Source organism: Narcine bancroftii, chromosome 8 (genome assembly GCF_036971445.1).
Source record: "Narcine bancroftii isolate sNarBan1 chromosome 8, sNarBan1.hap1, whole genome shotgun sequence".
Lineage (NCBI taxonomy): Eukaryota > Metazoa > Chordata > Chondrichthyes > Torpediniformes > Narcinidae > Narcine > Narcine bancroftii.
Window position 1 is genome coordinate 73,017,984 of NC_091476.1, and position 19,950 is coordinate 73,037,933.

General features: G+C 46.9%; 1 protein-coding gene across 3 annotated transcripts in view; it reads right to left on the reverse strand.

Annotated features, from left to right (window-relative positions):
• The window catches only part of LOC138740850 (E3 ubiquitin-protein ligase pellino homolog 1-like), a 71,129-nt gene that overhangs the window by 41,100 nt on the left and 10,079 nt on the right, over window positions 1-19,950 (reverse strand). The window lies entirely within an intron of this gene.

Here is a 19,950-nt window from a genome sequence, read left to right on the forward strand (position 1 = left end):
CCACAGCCCCGTGTCAGTCCCCACAGCCCCGTGTCAGTCCCCACAGCCCCGTGTCAGTCCCCACAGCCCCGTGTCAGTCCCCACAGCCCCGTGTCAGTCCCCACAGCCCCGTGTCAGTCCCCACAGCCCCGTGTCAGTCCCCACAGCCCCGTGTCAGTCCCCACAGCCCCGTGTCAGTCCCCACAGCCCCGTGTCAGTCCCCACAGCCCCGTGTCAGTCCCCACAGCCCCGTGTCAGTCCCCACAGCCCCGTGTCAGTCCCCACAGCCCCGTGTCAGTCCCCACAGCCCCGTGTCAGTCCCCACAGCCCCGTGTCAGTCCCCACAGCCCCGTGTCAGTCCCCACAGCCCCGTGTCAGTCCCCACAGCCCCGTGTCAGTCCCCACAGCCCCGTGTCAGTCCCCACAGCCCCGTGTCAGTCCCCACAGCCCCGTGTCAGTCCCCACAGCCCCGTGTCAGTCCCCACAGCCCCGTGTCAGTCCCCACAGCCCCGTGTCAGTCCCCACAGCCCCGTGTCAGTCCCCACAGCCCCGTGTCAGTCCCCACAGCCCCGTGTCAGTCCCCACAGCCCCGTTTCAGTCCCCACAGCCCCGTTTCAGTCCCCACAGCCCCGTTTCAGTCCCCACAGCCCCGTTTCAGTCCCCACAGCCCCGTTTCAGTCCCCACAGCCCCGTTTCAGTCCCCACAGCCCCGTTTCAGTCCCCACAGCCCCGTTTCAGTCCCCACAGCCCCGTTTCAGTCCCCACAGCCCCGTTTCAGTCCCCACAGCCCCGTTTCAGTCCCCACAGCCCCGTTTCAGTCCCCACAGCCCCGTTTCAGTCCCCACAGCCCCGTTTCAGTCCCCACAGCCCCGTTTCAGTCCCCACAGCCCCGTTTCAGTCCCCACAGCCCCGTTTCAGTCCCCACAGCCCCGTTTCAGTCCCCACAGCCCCGTTTCAGTCCCCACAGCCCCGTTTCAGTCCCCACAGCCCCGTTTCAGTCCCCACAGCCCCGTTTCAGTCCCCACAGCCCCGTTTCAGTCCCCACAGCCCCGTTTCAGTCCCCACAGCCCCGTTTCAGTCCCCACAGCCCCGTTTCAGTCCCCACAGCCCCGTTTCAGTCCCCACAGCCCCGTTTCAGTCCCCACAGCCCCGTTTCAGTCCCCACAGCCCCGTTTCAGTCCCCACAGCCCCGTTTCAGTCCCCACAGCCCCGTTTCAGTCCCCACAGCCCCGTTTCAGTCCCCACAGCCCCGTTTCAGTCCCCACAGCCCCGTTTCAGTCCCCACAGCCCCGTTTCAGTCCCCACAGCCCCGTTTCAGTCCCCACAGCCCCGTTTCAGTCCCCACAGCCCCGTTTCAGTCCCCACAGCCCCGTTTCAGTCCCCACAGCCCCGTTTCAGTCCCCACAGCCCCGTTTCAGTCCCCACAGCCCCGTTTCAGTCCCCACAGCCCCGTTTCAGTCCCCACAGCCCCGTTTCAGTCCCCACAGCCCCGTTTCAGTCCCCACAGCCCCGTTTCAGTCCCCACAGCCCCGTTTCAGTCCCCACAGCCCCGTTTCAGTCCCCACAGCCCCGTTTCAGTCCCCACAGCCCCGTTTCAGTCCCCACAGCCCCGTTTCAGTCCCCACAGCCCCGTTTCAGTCCCCACAGCCCCGTTTCAGTCCCCACAGCCCCGTTTCAGTCCCCACAGCCCCGTTTCAGTCCCCACAGCCCCGTTTCAGTCCCCACAGCCCCGTTTCAGTCCCCACAGCCCCGTTTCAGTCCCCACACTGATCCCACAGCCCTGCTTACACCCCACAGCCCCGTTTCAGTCCCCACAGCCCCGTGTCAGTCCCCACACTGATCCCACAGCCCTGCTTACACCCCACAGCCCCGTGTCAGTCCCCACAGCCCCGTGTCAGTCCCCACAGCCCCGTGTCAGTCCCCACAGCCCCGTGTCAGTCCCCACAGCCCCGTGTCAGTCCCCACAGCCCCGTGTCAGTCCCCACAGCCCCGTGTCAGTCCCCACAGCCCCGTGTCAGTCCCCACAGCCCCGTGTCAGTCCCCACAGCCCCGTGTCAGTCCCCACAGCCCCGTGTCAGTCCCCACAGCCCCGTGTCAGTCCCCACAGCCCCGTGTCAGTCCCCACAGCCCCGTGTCAGTCCCCACAGCCCCGTGTCAGTCCCCACAGCCCCGTGTCAGTCCCCACAGCCCCGTGTCAGTCCCCACAGCCCCGTGTCAGTCCCCACAGCCCCGTGTCAGTCCCCACAGCCCCGTGTCAGTCCCCACAGCCCCGTGTCAGTCCCCACAGCCCCGTGTCAGTCCCCACAGCCCCGTGTCAGTCCCCACAGCCCCGTGTCAGTCCCCACAGCCCCGTGTCAGTCCCCACAGCCCCGTGTCAGTCCCCACAGCCCCGTGTCAGTCCCCACAGCCCCGTGTCAGTCCCCACAGCCCCGTGTCAGTCCCCACAGCCCCGTGTCAGTCCCCACAGCCCCGTGTCAGTCCCCACAGCCCCGTGTCAGTCCCCACAGCCCCGTGTCAGTCCCCACAGCCCCGTGTCAGTCCCCACAGCCCCGTGTCAGTCCCCACACGCCCGTGTCAGTCCTCACATGGATCCCACTGCCCTGCTCTCTCACCTCAGCCCCGTGTCACTACCCACACTGATCCCACTGCCCCACTCTCTGCCCAGAGCTCCGTGTCAGTCCCTACACTGATCCCACTGCCCCGCACTCTCCCTACAGTCCTGTGTCAGGCCCCACACTGATCTCACTGCCCCGCACAATCCCCACAGCCCCGTATGAGACCCTTCAGTCCTGTGTCATCCCGAGACTGACAACAATGTCCCAGTCACTCCCCAAGCCCCGTGTCAGTTCCAACAGTAATCCAACTGCCCCACTTTCTCCCCAAGCCCCGTGTCAGTCCCAACAGTAATCCAACTGCCCCACTCTCTACACATTGCCACCTGTCAGTCCCCACACTGACCCAACTCTCCCCCACACTGATCCCACAGCCCACTATCTCACTCCCCACAACCCCTTATCAGTACCCACACTGATCCCACTGCCCCTTCGCTCCCAACATTCCCGTGTCATTCCCCACACTGATCCCACTGCCCTGCTCTCTCCCCACAGCCCAATGACAGTCCCATGACAATCCCCACACTCATCCTACACTGATCTCACTGCCCCACTCTCCATCCCATAACCCTTGTCGGTCCCCACACTGATCCCACTGCCACGTGCACTCCCCACTGCCCCACTCTCTCCCCGCAAACCCGCTCTCTCCCCATAGCTCCGTGTCAGACCCCACACTGATCCCAGAAGCCATTCTCTCCCTAATGCTCCATGTCAGTCCCCACATTGATCCCACAGCCCCGCTCTCTCCCCACTGCCCTGCTCTCTTCTTCCCGCTGCCCCACTCTCTCCCCGCTGCCCCATTCTCTCCCCACAGCTCTGTAGCAGTCCCAACACTGATCCCACTGCCCCACTCTCTCCCCATAGCTCTGTGTCAGTTCCCACACTGAACCCACTCGCTCCCCCACACTGGTCACTCTCTCATCCACACTGAACGCACTGCCCCACATTCTCTCCCTACAGTCCCGTGTCAGGCCCCACACTGATCCCACAGCCCTGCTTACACCCCACAGCCCCGTGTCAGTCCCCACACTGATCCCACAGCCCTGCTTACACCCCACAGCCCCGTGTCAGTCCCCACACTGATCCCACAGCCAACCCTCTCTCCCCACAGCCCACCTCTCTCCCCACAGCCCGCCTCTCTCCCCACAGTCCCCCTCTCTCCCCACAGTCCCCCTCTCTCCCCACAGACCCGTGTCAGACCCCACACTGATCCCACTGCCCCAATCTCCCACAGCACCATGACAATCCCAAAACAGATCCCACTGCCCCACTCTCTCTCCGCAGCCCCGTATCAGTCCCCACACTGATGCCACTGCCCCGCACTCTCCCCACAGTCCTGTGTAAGCCCCCACACTGATCTCACTGCCCTGCTCAATCCCTACAGCCCTATGTCAGTCATCAGTGATCCCACTGCTCCACTCTCTCCCCACAGCCCCGTGTCAGTCCCTTCAGTCCTGTCAGTCCCTTGACAGACAACACTGCCCCACTCACTCCCCAAGCCCCGTGTCAGTCGCAACAGTAATCCGACTGCCCCATTCTCTCCCCAAGCCCTGTGTCAGTCCCAACAGTAATCCAACTGCCCACTCTCTACACACTGCCACGTGTAAGTCCCCACAGTGACCCAACTCTCCCCCACACTGATCCCACAGTCCACTCTCTCACTCCACACAATCCGTTATCAGTCACCACACTGATCCCACTGCCTATTCGCTCCCTACATTCCCGTGTCAGTCCCCACACTGATCCCACTGCCCCCACTCTCTCTCCCCACAGCCCCATGTCAGTCCCCACACTGATCCAACTGCCCACTCTCTACCCACAGCACCGTTGCAGTCTCCACATTAATCCCACTGCCCCACTCTCTCTTCCCACACTCCGTGTCAGACCCGACACTGATCCCACTGCCCAGCACTCTCCCCACTGCCACACACTCTCCCCATACCTCTGTGTCACTCCCCACACTGATCCAACTGCCCACTCTCACCCCACAGCACCGTAGCAGTCTCTACATTGATCCCACTGCCCCACTCTCTCTCCCCACACCCCGTGTAAGTCCCCCACACTGAACCCACATGCTCCCACACACTGAACTCACTGGTCCACACTCTCATCCACACTGAACGCACTGCACCACACTCTCTCCCCACAGCCCCGCGTCAATCCCCACACTGATTCCTTAGCCCCTTTCTCCCCACAGCCCCCTGGCTCCCCACAGCCCTCCTCTCTACCCACAGCCCCCCTCTCTCCCCACAGCCCCCCTCTCTCCCCACAGCCCCCTCTCTCCCCACAGACCCGTGTCAGTCCCCACACTGATCCCACTGCCATGATCTCCCCACAGCGCCATGACAATCCCAACACTGATCCCACTACCCCGCTTTCTCTCCCTCCCCACAATCCCGTATCATTTCTCACAGTGACCGGCTCTCTCCCCACTACCTCGTGAGTCCCTACACTGAACCCACTCTCTCCCCCACACTGATCCCACTCTCCCCCAGCCTTGTTGTCCCCAGAACCCCGTGTCAGGCCCACACTGACCCCACTGTCCACGCTCTCCCTCCCCACAACCCCTTATCAGTTCCCATACTGATCCCACAGCCCATCTCTCTCCCCACATTCCCGTGTCAGTCCCCACACTGATCCCACTGCCCCTCTCTCTCTCTCCCCACATTCGCGTGTCAGTCCCCACACTGATCCTACTCCCCCACTCTCTCCCCACAGCTCCGTGTCAGTCCCCACACTGATCCCACAGCCAACCCTCTCTCCCCACAGCCCACCTCTCTCCTCACAGCCCCCTCTCTCCCCACAGCCCCCCACTCTCCCCACAGACACCCTCTCTCTACACAGCTCCCCTCTCTCCCCACAGACTCTTGTCAGACCCCACACACTGCCCCGATCTCCCCACAGCGCCATGACAATCCCAAAACTGATCCCACTGCCCCACTCTCTCTCCACAGCCTCGTGTCATTCCCAACAGGCCCGTGTCATTGCGCATACTGATCCCACTACCCCACTCTCTCCGCAGCCCCGTATCAGTCCCTACACTGATCCCACTGCCCTGCTTACTCCCCACAGCCCCGTGTCAGTCCCCACACTGATGCCACTGCCCCGCTCACTCCCCACAGCCCCCTTGCAGTCCCAACACCAACCCCACTCTCTTCCCCACACTGACCCCACTGCCCCACTCTGTCTCACTCCACAGCCCATTATCAGTCCCCACTCTGATCCCACTGCTCCACTCTCTCCCCACAGCCCTGTGGCAGTCTCCACACTGATCCCACTGCCCCACTCTCCCCCACAGCCCCGTGTCAGTCCCCACGCTGATTCCACCTTCCCGCTTTCTACCCACAGCCCCGTGTCTGTCCCCACACTGATCCTTCTGCCCCACTATCTCTCCCCACAGCCCTGTGTCGGTCCCCACACTGATCTCACAACCCTGCTCACTGACCTCCGCCCCATGTCAGTCCTCACATTGACCCCACTGCCCCGCTCCCTCCCCACAGCCCCGTGTCAGTCACCACACTGATCCCACTGCACCGCTCTCTCCTACAGCCCCGTGTCAGTCCCCACAGCCCTGTTTCAGTCCCTACAGCCCTGTTTCAGTCCCTACAGCCCTGTTTCAGTCCCCACACTGACCCCACACTCTCCCCACAGCCATGTGTCAGTCTCCTCACTGATTCAATTGCCTCACTCTCTCCCCACAGCCCCGTGATAGTCGCCACACTGACCCCACTCTCTCACCCACACTGACCCCACTCTCTCACCCACACTGACCCCACTCTCTCACCCACACTGACCCCACTCTCTCACCCACACTGACCCCACTCTCTCCCCCACACTGACCCCACTCTCTCCCCAACACATCTCACTCTCTCCCCAACACTGAACCCACAGCCCCGCTCTCTCCCCCACAGCCCCGTGTCAGTCCACACAGCCGTTTCAGTCCCTACAGCCCTATTTCAGTCCCTACAGCCCTGTTTCAGTCCCTACAGCCCTGTTTCAGTCCCCACACTGACCCCACTCTCTCACCCACACTGACCCCACTCTCTCACCCACACTGACCCCACTCTCTCACCCACACTGACCCCACGCTCTCACCCACACTGACCCCACGCTCTCACCCACACTGACCCCACGCTCTCACCCACACTGACCCCACGCTCTCACCCACACTGACCCCACGCTCTCACCCACACTGACCCCACGCTCTCACCCACACTGACCCCACGCTCTCACCCACACTGACCCCACGCTCTCACCCACACTGACCCCACGCTCTCACCCACACTGACCCCACGCTCTCACCCACACTGACCCCACGCTCTCACCCACACTGACCCCACTCTCTCACCCACACTGACCCCACTCTCTCACCCACACTGACCCCACTCTCTCCCCAACACTGACCTCACTCTCTCCCCAACACTGACCTCACTCTCTCCCCAACACTGAACCCACAGCCCCACTCTCTCCCCCACAGCCCCGTGTCAGTCCGCACAGCCGTTTCAGTCCCTACAGCCCTGTTTCAGTCCCTACAGCCCTGTTTCAGTCCCCACACTGACCCCACTCTCTCACCCACACTGACCCCACTCTCTCCCCCACACTGACCCCACTCTCTCTCACACTGATCCCACTCTCTCCCCCACACTGACCCCACTCTCTCTCCCCCACACTGACCCCACTCTCTCTCCCCCACACTGACCCCACTCTCTCTCCCCCACACTGACCCCACTCTCTCTCCCCCACACTGATCTCACTCTCTCCCCAACACTGAACCCACAGCCCCACTCTCTCCCCACAGTCCCGTGTCAGTCCCCAAACTGATCCAACTGCCCCACTCTCTCCCCACAGCCCCGTATTAGTCTCAACACTGATCCCACTGCCCCACTCTCTCTCCCACAGCCCCGTGTCTGTCCCTACACTGATCCCACTGCTCCGCTCTTTCTGCCACAGGCCTTCATCAGTCCCCACACTGATCTCACAGCCCTGCTCACTCAACTCCGCCGCATGTCAGTCGATACATTGACTCCACTGCCCCGCTCTCTCCCCACAGTCCCGCTCTCTCCCCACAGCCCCGCTCTCTCCCCACAGCCCCGCTCTCTCCCCACAGCCCCGCTCTCTCCCCACAGCCCCGCTCTCTCCCCACAGCCCCGCTCTCTCCCCACAGCCCCGCTCTCTCCCCACAGCCCCGCTCTCTCCCCACAGACCCGCTCTCTCCCCACAGCCCCGTGTCAGTCCCCACACTGATCCCACTGCCCCATGTCAGTCCCCACAGCCCCGTGTCAGTCCCCACATTGATCCCAATGACCCGCTCTCTCCCCACAACCCTGTGTCAGTCCCCACGTTGATCCCACCTTCCCGCTTTCTACCCACAGCACTGTGTCCATCCCAACACTGATCCCACTGCCCCACTATCTCTCCCCACAGCCCTGTGTCAGTCCCCACACTGATCCCACAGCCAACCCTCTCTCCCCACAGCCCGCCTCTCTCCCCACAGCCCGCCTCTCTCCCCACAGTCCCCCTCTCTCCCCACAGACCCGTGTCAAACCCCACACTGATCCCACTGCCCCGATCTCCCACAGCACCATGACAATCCCAAAACTGATCCCACTGCCCCGCTCTCTCCCCACAGCCCCGTGACAGTCCTTTTTTTAAAATTTTTTATTTTTCACACTATAAACCACATTGATCAACATACATACATTTTTCTTTTCAAATATATACAGTGTCGTTTTCTTCCCCCCACCTCCCTCTTCCCATCCCACCCTCCCTACCTCCCCTCCCATTCATTTAAAGTTCAGAATCTAAGATACATTAAACCCGTCAAACAATGTTGTCACTCAATAAAAATAAACAAGAAATTCCACTGAGTCAATTCTTTTCATTTCCTTCTCCTTCTGTCACTTTAGGTGGTAGATGTCCCCGGTAGGTTTTCTCTATTGTATTTCATGTATGGCTCCCATATTTGTTCAAATATTGTAATATTATTTCTTAAATTATATGTTATTTTTTCTAATGGAATACATTTATTCATTTCTATATACCATTGTTGTATTCTCAAGTTATCTTCTAATTTCCAGGCTGACATAATACATTTTTTTTGCTACAGCTAGGGCTATCCTAACAAATCTTTTCTGTGCACCATCCAAATCAATTCCAAATTCTTTGTTTTTTATGTTACTTAGGAAGAAGATCTCTGGGTTTTTTGGTATATTGCTTTTTGTGATTTTATTTAATATCTGGTTTAGATCTTCCCAAATTTTTTCATTTTCTCACATGTCCAGATTGCATGAATTGTTGTTCCCATTTCCTTTTTACAGCAAAAACATCTGTCAGATACTGTTGGGTCCCATTTATTTAGCTTTTGAGGTGTAATGTATAGCCTGTGTATCCAGTTATATTGTATCATACGTAACCTCGTGTTTATTGTATTTCTCATAGTTCCAGAGCATAACTTCTCCCATGTTTCCTTCTTTATCTTTATATTTAAATCTTGTTTCCATTTTTGTTTAGTTTTACCATTTGTTTCCTCGTTCTCCTTTTCTTGTAGTTTAATATACATGTTTGTTACAAATTTTTTGATTATCATTGTGTCTGTAATCACATATTCAAAATTACTTCCCTCTGGTAACCTCAGACTGCTTCCCAATTTGTCCTTCAACTAGGATTTCAGTTGGTAGTATGCCAATACTGTATCGTGAGTTATATTTATCCTTCATTTGTTCAAAGGATAATAATTTATTTCCTGAAAAGCAATTTTCTATTCTTTTGATCCCTTTTTTCTCCCATTCTCTAAAGGAAAGGTTATCTATTGTAAAAGGGATTAGCTGATTTTGCGTCAGTATTAGTTTTGGTAATTGGTAATTTGTTTTATTTCTTTCTACATGAATCTTCTTCCAAATATTGAGCAGATGATGTAATACTGTAGAATTCCTACGTTGTACCAATTTTTCATCCCATTTATATAATATATGTTCAGGTATCTTCTCCCCTATTTTATCTAGTTCTAATCTAGTCCAATCTGGCTTTTCCCTTGTTTGATAAAAATCTGATAGGTATCCTAATTGTGCGGCTCTATAATAATTTTTAAAGTTTGGCAGTTGTAAGCCTCCTTGTTTATACCATTCTGTTAATTTATCTAGTGCTATCCTCGGTTTCCCCCCTTTCCATAAAAATTTCCTTATTATTTTCTTTAACTCCTTGAAGAATTTCTCCGTCAAGTGTATTGGCAATGCCTGGAGGGGAGTCACGTGATGGAGTAGTGGCCGGACGGTGAACTCCAGCCCTCTCCAGAAAAGTCGGGAAAAACGAGAGAAAATACAAAGGCACAGAAATACAAGTTAAAGAAAAGTGAATATAAAGGTGGAAAGAAGATGGAGACAAAAGGAGAAAAATCAAAATCAACGGAAAGAAGAGAGGAAGAGAAGACAACGGAGGAAAAAGGTGAAGGCCTTACCTGTCCGAAGAGGCCCGCTGTGGAGAGAAGACCCCACTACCTCAGGTCGGTAGAAAGAGAACTACAACAATGGCTCACAGAGCCGAGTAAAAGTGCGCAACCGCGCATGCGCGACTCCTCGCGCATGCGCGATGCGCATACAAAAAAACACACCGACGGGAGGGGGGACCAGCTGGGGAGTCGATCTCCACAGCCGGCAACGACAGCTGCAGAACACCTGCAGCAAGAAGACACCACAGAAGACAATGGAAACAAGAAAGAAGAGGAGGAAAGGGCAGCAAAGAAACAACAGATGGTCAACCTAGAGGAAGAAGAAGAGGAAGAGGAAGAGTACAGGGAAATAGAAGAAGAAAAGATAGGCAAGGTAAAGGAGGTACTTGCTCTTGTTAGAGGATACATGGAGTCATTTAAAGAATGGCAAACACAGGAATTCAATGATTTAAGAAGAAGAATAAACAACACAGAAAAGAAAATAAATAAAATGGATATGACCTTAACAGAAATGGGGAAAAAAATGGACAAGATGGAAGAACGGGCAATAGCAGCAGAAATGGAGGTAGAAGACTTAAAAAAGAAATTGGAGGAATCTAATAAAAAAACTAAAGAGACACAAGAATTACTAGCCCAAAAAATAGATATAATGGAAAATTATAACAGAAGAAATAACATAAAGATAGTGGGCCTTAAGGAAGATGTAGAAGGCAAGAATATGAGGGAGTTTATAAAAGAATGGATCCCTAAGGCCCTAGGATGTCCAGAACTACAGCAAGAAATGGAAATAGAAAGGGCACATAGAGCATTGGCCCCTAAACCACAACCACAACAAAAACCAAGATCTATTGTAGTAAAATTCCTAAGATATACTACAAGAGAAAAGGTGCTGGAGAAGACAATGGAAAAAGTAAGAGAGGGCAACAAACCACTGGAGTATAAAGGGCAAAAAATCTTCATTTATCCAGATATAAGCTTTGAACTCCTAAAGAAGAGAAAAGAGTTCAATGCAGCAAAAGCGATTTTATGGAAGAAAGGATATAAATTTACACTGAAGCATCCTGCGGTATTGAAAATATTTATTCCAGGACAACAAAACAGACTATTCTCGGATCCAGAAGAAGCACGAAAATTTGCAGAACAATTACAAAAATAGACTGAGGGATGAAGACGGGTAATGAGAGCAAAAATTATCACGATTGATATGTATGTGGGTAAAGACAAAAATAGACTGAGGGATGAAGACGGGTAAGGAGGGTAAAAATGACCACGATTGATATGTATGCGGGTAAAGAGGTATAAGAGTGAATAGAGACAACGGGCATATGTGAAAGTATCTGTAATTAGAGGAAAACATAGAAAGTATAGACAAGAATTAATAAGGGAAGGTAATGGAATAGAGAGAATAAGGAGGGAACTAAAAGAGTGACCTTTGTGACATATAAAAAACGAAATCTTTTCTGGGGGGGGCTGGGTGGGGGGAAAAGAGCGGTCACTGCAAAATCAGTTGACGCTTGCGAGTGGATTCGCAAATCCAAATGGAGAGGGGAGATGTGGTTGTCCGACAAGGGATAAAGGGCAACTCAGGAGGGGAAGGGGAGATTGGGGATAAAGAAGATAGAAATAGGAGAATAAGGAAAATATTGGATGTTGTAGGAATGTTGTCTGGTAAAGAGTTGAAAATAAGAAAACAGAAATGGAAAAGGAGGAAAGGTAATGATGGAAAAACGGAAAGAGAAGATAAACAAAATATAAAATGGCTACGCTGAACTATATGACTCTAAATATTAATGGAATACATAACCAAATTAAAAGGAAGAAACTACTAAATTTACTGAAAAAGGAAAAAATAGATATAGCATTTGTCCAAGAAACACATTTAACTGAATTGGAGCACAAGAAATTAAAGAGAGATTGGGTAGGACATGTAACAACAGCATCGTATAATTCAAAAGCAAGAGGAGTGGCTATATTAATTAGCAAAAATGTGCCATTTAAAATAGAAGAGGAAATAATAGATCCAGCAGGGAGATATGTTATGATAAAATGTCAGATATATTCAGAGCTTTGGAATCTACTTAATATATATTCACCTAACGAAGAAGATCAAAAGTTTATGCAAGATATCTTTTTGAAGGTAGCTAATACGCAAGGGAACATACTAATAGGAGGGGATTTCAATCTGAATTTGGATCCAAATATGGATAAAACGGGGAAAAAAATTAACAGGAAGAACAAAGTAACCAAATTTATAATTAAATCAATGCAAGAAATGAAACTTGTGGACATATGGAGGAAACAAAACCCAAAAGAAAAGGAATACTCATACTACTCGACTAGACATAAAACATACTCAAGGATAGACCTATTCCTGTTATCAGCCCACATACAAGGGAGAGTTAGGAAAACGGAATATAAAGCTAGACTATTATCGGACCACTCACCCCTGTTATTGGCAATAGAGCTAGAAGACATCCCTCCAAGAATGTATAGATGGAGATTAAACCCCATGCTACTTAAAAGACAGGATTTTAGAGAATTTATTGAAAAACAATTAAAAATGTACTTTGAAGTAAATACGGAATCAGTGGAAGATAAGTTTATACTATGGGACGCAATGAAAGCATTCATTAGAGGGCAAATAATAAGTTATGCAACCAAGATGAAGAAGGACTATAATCAGGAAACAGAGCAGTTGGAAAGGGAAATAATAAACATAGAAAAAAAATTAGCAATAAAGGAAGATACAACCAAAAGAAGAGAATTGGCGATAAAAAAATAAAATATGAAACATTACAAACATATAAGGTGGAGAAGAATATAATGAAGACAAAACAGAAATATTATGAACTAGGGGAAAAAACACACAAAATCCTAGCATGGCAGCTTAAGACAGAGCAAACTAAGAAAACGGTATTGGCAACAAGGAAAAAAGACAAACAAATTACATATAATCCAAAAGAAATTAAGGAAAACTTCAGAGAATTCTATGAACAATTATACCGAACCGAAAACGAAGGGAAAGAAGGGAAAATAGATGAATTTTTGACTAAAATTGAACTACCAAAACTACAAATAGAGGAACAAAATAAATTAACAGAACCATTTGGAACAGTAGAAATACAAGAGATAATAAAAAATTTACCAAATAATAAGACACCAGGAGAGGATGGACTCCCAATAGAATTCTACAAAACATTTAAAGACCTAATAATACCGCCCCTCCTGGATGTAATCAACCAGATTGATGAGACACAAAACTTACCAGATTCATGTAAAACAGCAATAATTACAGTGATACTAAAACAAGGGAAAGATCCACTCTCACCAGCGTCATATAGACCAATATCTTTGCTAAACACAGATTATAAGATAATAGCTAAACTATTAGCGAACAGATTAGCAGAACAGGTACCGAAAATGGTAAATTTAGACCAAACTGGATTTATCAAAAAAAGACGCACAACAGACAATATTTATAAATTTATTAACTTAATTCATGCAGTAGAAGGAAATAAAGCACCGGCAGTAGCAGTTGCTTTAGACGCAGAGAAGGCCTTCGACAGAGTAGAATGGAATTACTTGTTCAAAGTATTGCAAAAATTCAGTTTACCGGAGAAGTATATTAATTGGATTAAAGCATTATATAAGGGACCGTTAGCGAAAGTGACAGTAAATGGACATGTAGCAAAGCAATTTAACTTAAGCAGGTCAACGCGGCAGGGATGCCCACTATCACCATTATTGTTTGCGCTAGCTATAGAACCACTAGCAGAATCGATAAGAAGAAATAATAATATAAAAGGAATAAAAATAAAAGACAGGGAATATAAAATCAGTCTGTTTGCGGATGATGTGATAGTGTACTTAACAGAACCAGAACTATCAATAAAAGAACTATATAAGAAATTGAAGGAATATGGAGAAGTGTCGGGATACAAGATAAACGTAAATAAAAGTGAAGCAATGCCTATGAATAACGCGGATTTCTCAAAATTTAAGGAGGAATCCCCATTCAGATGGCAAACGCAGGCAATAAGATACCTAGGTGTGCAAATAAACAAAAATCTAGGCCAATTATATAAACTCAATTACAATCCACTAATGAAAAAACTACAGGACGATTTAGAGCATTGGAAAGAGCTACCACTAACACTGATAGGAAGGATAAACTGTATTAAAATGAACATTTTTCCAAGGATACTATACTTATTTCAGGCATTGCCAATACAACTGACAGAAAAATTCTTCAAAGAGTTAAAGAAAATAATAAGGAGATTTTTATGGAGAGGGGGGAAACCGAGGATAGCACTAGACAAATTAACAGAATGGTATAAACAAGGAGGCTTACAATTGCCAAACTTCAAAAATTATTATAGAGCCGCACAATTAAGGTACCTATCAGATTTTTATCAAACAAGGGAAAAACCAGACTGGACGAGACTAGAATTAGATAAAATAGGGGAAAAGATACCTGAACACATATTATATAAATGGGACGAAAAATTGGTACAACATAGAACTTCTCCAGTATTACACCATCTCCTCAATATATGGAAGAAGATACATGTAGAAAGAAATAAAATAAATTACCAAATACCAAAACTAATATTGACGCAAAATAAGCTACTCCCTTTTACAATAGACAACCTTGCCTTTAGAAAATGGGAAAAAAAAGGGATTAAAAGAATAGAAAATTGTTTTTCAGGAAGTAGATTCTTATCCTTTGAACAAATGAGAGATAAGTACAATATAACGGGAGATACAGCGCTGGCATATTACCAACTGAGATCCTACTTGAAAGATAAATTAGGAAGCAACTTGAGTTTACCAGAGGGAAGTAACCTTGAATATGTGATTACAGATACAATGTTAATCAAAAGATTTATAAAAAATATGTATATTAAACTGCAAGAAAAGGAAAATGAGGAAACAAATGGTAAAACTAAACAAAAATGGGAACAAGATTTAAATATAAAGATAAAAAAGGAAACATGGGAGAAGTTATGCTCTGGAACGATGAGAAATACAATAAATACGAGGCTGCGTATGATACAATATAATTGGTTACACAGACTATACATTACACCGCAAAAGTTAAATAAATGGGACCCAACAGTATCTGATAGATGTTTTCGATGTAAAAAAGAAAGGGGAACAACAATTCATGCAATCTGGACATGTGAGAGAGTAGAAAAATTTTGGGATGATCTCAATCAGATATTAAATAAAATAACAGAAAACAATATACCAAAGAATCCAGAGATCTTTCTCCTAAGTAACATAAAAAATAAAGAATTTGGAATTGACTTGGAGGATGCACAAAAAAGATTTGTTAAGATAGCCCTAGCTGTAGCAAAAAAATGTATTATGTCAACCTGGAAATTGGAAGATAATTTGAAAATACAACAATGGTATATAGAAATGAATAAATGTATTCCATTAGAAAAAATAACATATAGTTTAAGAAATAATATTGAAATATTCGAACAAGTATGGGAGCCTTACATTAAATACAATAGCGAAAACCTACCGGGAACAAACATTACCTAAGTTGATGGAAGGAGAAGAAAAAAATGGACTCAGTAGAATTTCTGGTGTATTTTTGTTGAATGACAACATTGTCTAACTGAATTAATGCAACCTAGATTGTATAACTAAAATGGATGAGAGGGGGAGGGATGGGGGGGTGGCTTGGGAGGAGGGAGGGGGGAGGGAGAAAAAGTCACTGTAAATGTGTGGAAAAGAAAAAGTGTATATCATGGCTATTGTGATTTATGGTGTGAAAAATAAAAAATTAAAAAAAAAAAAAAAAAAAAGTGTATTGGCAATGCCTGAAATAGGTATTGTATCCTTGGGAAAATGTTCATTTTAATACAGTTTATTCTTCCTATTAATGTTAGTGGTAAGTCTTTCCAATGCTCTAAGTCGTCCTGTAATTTTTTCATTAGTGGATAATAATTCAGTTTATATAGATGGCTGAGGTTTTTATTTATTTGTACACCTAGGTATCGCATTGCTTGCGTTTGCCATCTGAATTGTGATTCTTTCTTAAATTTTGAGAAATCCGCATTATTCATTGGCATTGCTTCACTTTTATTTGCGTTTATCTTGTATCCCAACACTTCTCCATATTCCTTCAATTTCTTATGTAATTCTTTTATTGATATTTCTGGTTCTGTTAAGTATACTATAACGTCATCTGCAAATAAATTGATTTTATATTCCTTGTCTTTTATTTTTATCCCTTTTATTTTATTTTATTTTCTGTTCTTATCACTTCTGCTAGTGGTTCTATCGCTAACGCGAACAATAAGGGCGATAGTGGGCATCCCTGCCTTGTTGATCTGCTGAAGTTAAATTGCTTTGATATATATCCATTTACTGTTACTTTTGGCAATGGCCCCTTATATAATGCTTTAATCCAATTAATATATTTCTCCGGTAAACTGAATTTTTGTAGTACTTTGAATAAATAATTCCATTCTACTCTGTCAAAGGCTTTCTCTGCGTCTAAAGCCACCGCTACTGTTGGAGCTTTATTTCCTTCTACTGCATGAATTAAGTTAATAAATTTACAAATATTGTCTGTTGTTCGTCTTTTTTTAATAAATCCAGTTTGGTCTAGATTTACTATTTTTGGTACATAGTCGGCTAATCTGTTTGCTAATAGTTTAGCTATTATCTTATAATCTGTGTTAAGTAAAGATATTGGTCTATATGACGCTGGTGCGAGTGGATCTTTCCCTGTCTTTGGTATTACTGTAATTATTGCTGTTTTCCATGAATCTGGTAAGCTTTGTGTTTTATCAATCTGGTTGATTACTTCCTGGAGGGGAGGAATTAATAAATCTTTAAATGTTTTATTGAATTCTATTGGGAATCCATCCTCTCCTGGTGTTTTATTATTCGGTAGTTTTTTTTATTATCTCTTGTATTTCTACTATTTCAAATGGTTCTGTTAATTTATTTTGTTCCTCTATTTGTAATTTCGGTAATTCAATTCTAGTTAAAAATTCATCTATTTTGTCTTCTTTCCCTTCGTTTTCAGTTTGGTATAATTGTTCGTAGAATTCTCTGAAGCTTTTATTGATCTCCGTTGGATTATATGTGATTTGTTTGTCTTTTTTCCTTGATGCCAATACCATTCTCTTAGTTTGTTCTGTCTTAAGCTGCCATGCTAGAATTTTGTGCGTTTTTTCTCCTAGTTCATAATATTTCTGTTTTGTCTTCATTAGTTTCTTCTCCATCTTATGTTTGTAGTGTTTCATATTTTATTTTTTTATCTGCCAATTCTCTTCTTTTCGTTGTGTCTTCCTTCATTGCTAATTCTTTTTCTATATTTGCTATTTCCCTTTCCAACTGCTCTGTTTCCTGATTGTAGTCCTTCTTCATCTTGGTTACATAACTTATTATTTGTCCTCTAATGAATGCTTTCATTGCGTCCCATAGTATAAACTTATCTTTCACTGATTCCGTATTTATTTCAAAGTACATTTTAATTTGTCTTTCAATGAATTCTCTAAAATCCTGCCTTTTAAGTATGATGGAGTTTAATCTCCATCTATACATTCCCAAGATCGTGTTATATGGCGAGCTCTCCACTGGCCACCGTGACAGAGGTGCACCAAAGAAAAGGTACAAGGACTGCCTAAAGAAATCTCTTGGTGCCTGCCACATTGACCACCGCCAGTGGGCTGATATCGCCTCAAACCGTGCATCTTTTCGCCTCACAGTTTGGTGGGCAGCAACCTCCTTTGAAGAAGACCGTAGAGCCCACCTCACTGACAAAAGGCAAAGGAAGAAAAACCCAACACCCAACCCCAACCAACCAATTTTCCCCTGCAGCCATTGCAACCGTGTCTGCCTGTCCCGCATCGGACTTGTCAGCCACAAACGAGCCTGCAGCTGAAGTGGACTTTTACCCCCTCCAAAAATCTTCGTCCGCGAAGCCAAGCCAAAGAAGAGACATTCTTGGAGGGATGTCCTCTTAACTCTATTGTCAATATCAGGGGTGAGTGGTCCAATAATATTCTAGCTTTATATTCTGTTTTTCTTACTCTGTCTTGCATACGAGCTGATAACAGGAATAGGTCTATTCTTGAATATGTTTTATGTCTACCCGAATAATATGAATATTCCTTTTCCTTTGGGTGTTGTTTCCTCCATATATCCAAAAGTTGCATTTCTTGCATCGATTTAATTATAAATTTGGTTACTTAGTTCTTTCTGTTAATTTTTTCCCCAGTTTTATCCATGTTTGAATCCAAATTAAGGTTGAAATCCCCTCCTATTAGTATGTTCCCTTGCGTGTCTGCGATCTTCAAAAAAATATCTTGCGTAAATTTTTGATCTTCTTCATTAGGTGAATATACATTGAGTAAATTCCAAAACTCCGAATATATCTGACATTTTATCATTACATATCTCCCTGCTGGATCTATTATTTCCTCTTCTATTTTAATTGGTACATTTTTACTGATTAATATAGCTACTCCTCTAGCTTTTGAATTATATGACGTTGCTGTTACATGTCCTACCCAATCTCTCTTTAATTTCTTGTGCTCCATTTCAGTTAAATGTGTTTCTTGCACGAATGCTATATCAATTTTTTCTTTTTTCAGTAAATTTAGCAGTTTCTTCCTTTTGATTTGGTTATGTATTCCATTAATATTTAAAGTCATATAGTTCAACGTAGCCATTTCATACTTTGTTTATCTTTCCTTTCCGTTTCCTCATCATCACCTTTCCTTCTTATCCATTTCTGCTTTCTTGTTTTGAACACTTCATAAGACAACATTTCTAAAACATCAAACATTTCCCTTATTCTCCTATCTAAAATTTCTTTAACCCCACTATCCCCTCCCCTTCCTGAGTTGCCCTTTATCCCTTGTCGGGCAACCACATCTCCCCTCTCCATTTGGATTTGCGAATTCACTCGCAAGCGTCAACTGATTTCGCAGTGACCATATCTCCTCCCCACCCAGACCCCCCAGAAAAGATTTTAATTTTCATATTTCACAAAGGTCACTCTCTTAATTCCCTCCTTACTTCTTCTCTTCCCTTTCTTTCCCTTATTAATTCTTATCTATACTCTATATATTTTCCTTTAAATACGGATACACTCATGTACACACATATATACATACACACACATATATATATATATATATATTTTTTTTTTCTTTGGCTTGGCTTCGCGGACGAAGATTTATGGAGGGGGTAAAAAGTCCACGTCAGCTGCAGGCTCGTTTGTGGCTGACAAGTCCGATGCGGGACAGGCAGACACGATTGCAGCGGTTGCAGGGGAAAATTGGTTTTCTAGGGTTGGGTGTTGGGTTTTTCCTCCTTTGCCTTTTGTCAGTGAGGTGGGCTCTGCGGTCTTCTTCAAAGGAGGTTGCTGCCCGCCAAACTGTGAGGCGCCAAGATGCACGGTTTGAGGCGTTATCAGCCCACTGGCGGTGGTCAATGTGGCAGGCACCAAGAGATTTCTTTAGGCAGTCCTTGTACCTTTTCTTTGGTGCACCTCTGTCACGGTGGCCAGTGGAGAGCTCGCCATATAACACGATCTTGGGAAGGCGATGGTCCTCCATTCTGGAGACGTGACCCATCCAGCGCAGCTGATCTTCAGCAGCATGGACTCGATGCTGTCGACCTCTGCCATCTCGAGTATATATATATATATATTTATATATACCCATATACACCATATATACCCATATACACACATACATATAGTTCGTGGTCATTTTTACTCTCGTTACATGTCTTCATCTCTCTGTCTGTTTTCTAGTTGTTCTGCAAATTTTCGTGCTTCCTCCGGATCCGAGAATAGTCTGTTTTGCTGCCCTGGAGTACCGCTTTAAGTACCGCTGGGTACTTTAGCATAAATTTATATCTTTTTTTTTCCATAGA